Here is a 2,187-nt window from a genome sequence, read left to right on the forward strand (position 1 = left end):
TAAAAATAATGCACTTAATGACTTAAAGTCTAAACTATTCAGATCTACATTAAGTACAAACACATGAGGACTTAGACTTTTTTTGTCTCTGTGTAATCGAGGTGTTTCCTCATCTAAATGTCTCACTTGTCCTGATTTACGGGAAGAGGTTGGGTTGTCCTCGCATTCTTGCTCTCATTTTGTCCTTGCTCCTGCACTTGTTCTTGTACGTTAGGGTGTTCCGGACCTTATAAGTGTAACACTTCACAAATTCTATGCTAAGGATTCGAATCATTCATCGTGAGCGTATCAAATTGAACTAGGTGATATCCTACTTGTACATGTTTGTTAAGTTTCATTCTTTCAGTGGGAAGTGCATCAGATGTTGTTTAGGGTCATAAGAGACCTCTAACACCAAGTCAAGTTCAAAGTTTTCCTACCGATTAAGTTTCGACATGAGTTCATATAAGTGTTAATTTCAAATTACCATATCTCTAAGATTATGAAGAGATAAGTGGCTCATGACCTATGAAATTAAAGATTTATGAGTCTTCTATCCAATGTCACCAACCATTCGTCATTCGTATATCCAACATATAAACATATGTACCATGTGTAATCTAGGATCATTTTGATTTATATAAGGAAAATACGTACCAAGAGTACTTTGACGATGAAAAGTCCGGAGTAATAATTTGTGGCCGGTTTACCATAGATACTCCAACCTGGTCAGTTGGTCCGCGACCAAGTCTGTGTCACGGGGATGAAGCGTACGTCACTTTCTACTTGAGAAAAATTTCATCGTTCAATTTCGAGACACAGAGCTAATGTGAAGTCGAGCAAATAATTTATCGATTTTTACTTTTTTAGGGTATTTTTATCCTAAAAATCATTGGGGAGTTATATAAATGGACCTAAACGTGTAGGAAATTAATTTTTTCATAATTAAACCCTCTCATTCACTCCTAAATTTCTACGCTAAAGAACTTCAAGAAACTCCAAAGTTAGGGTAATAGTTCTATCTTGAAAATTAAGTCTAATGGTTTCATAATGACTTTTTAATAGCTTTTTAATCATTTTTTGATGAATTCTTGAAAAAGATTAGTTTATGAACCCTAGAATCATGAACTATGATTTTCCCCTATATAAATTTTATGATGCTATCATATGTTTACTTGACAAAAATATTATGATATGATATATGTTTCTCTTGAATGTAAAACTATGATACATGAATTGTAGTCGCATGGCGTGATGATATGAATGAAGTTTATGAAATATGGTCCTTGAATGTTATGAATATGAGCCTTCTAGGATTAACTGGGCTTAGCTTAGATAAATGCTCTTTAAACCCATTCAATATCTTTCTCGCCTTATCCTGCTAACAACCTATGAATGTGGGCTAACCCATGATTCGGGGTCTTGTTCTGGTAGATAGTACTCAATTATGTTTAGAGCTTCATAGATAGTCAGCTGATTATGTTTAAGTTAGGGTCTTAGTGTCATTTGACGGCTAAATTCCACGACTCATATTTTATGCAAAGTATTTTATTTTACAAAACTTAACTCTACCAATATTTTTAAACTATACTTCCGCCCAAGTCTAGATGTATGTTCCTATCCAATGCCATGTTATAGATACGCTCGAGCCAACAATGACGTAGAGTGTCGGTCACGCTTAGAGTGTGACAGTAAACACCTATATTTCATTGGTTATAACAAATGAAGGGTGGAGGGATACTATGGTGAGTGTGGTATATCGGAGTCAATTCCCTAAATGGTCACCCAAGTTTAGAGAATTTCCATGAAATATCATTTATGTTTCATTTAGGACAAAAACATCACTCAACTATCACTATTTTCCTCAAAATATACTTGACACTTCAAAAGTCTTACTCTCTTATAGTTGGCATGACATGTCATTAAAGTCTTTTTTTTTTGTAATAATAGACTAGTTTAATTCATTAAACTCATTTAACTAAAATAATTATCATATTATTATTATTTTTTAAAAAAAAAATAAAAAAAAAAAAAAATAAAAAAAAATATATATATATATATATATATTAGTTTATTAAGAGTAAATCTTCACACTTAAAGAATCTTTTATTATAATTACACTTTTTATTTTTTTATGTTATGAAGAATATGTTTTTAAAACGTACTATAATATCATCAATTTTGAATACTTATAAACATATACATTAA

This window comes from Solanum tuberosum, unplaced genomic scaffold (assembly GCF_000226075.1).
Source record: "Solanum tuberosum cultivar DM 1-3 516 R44 unplaced genomic scaffold, SolTub_3.0 scf00027, whole genome shotgun sequence".
Taxonomy (NCBI): domain Eukaryota; kingdom Viridiplantae; phylum Streptophyta; class Magnoliopsida; order Solanales; family Solanaceae; genus Solanum; species Solanum tuberosum.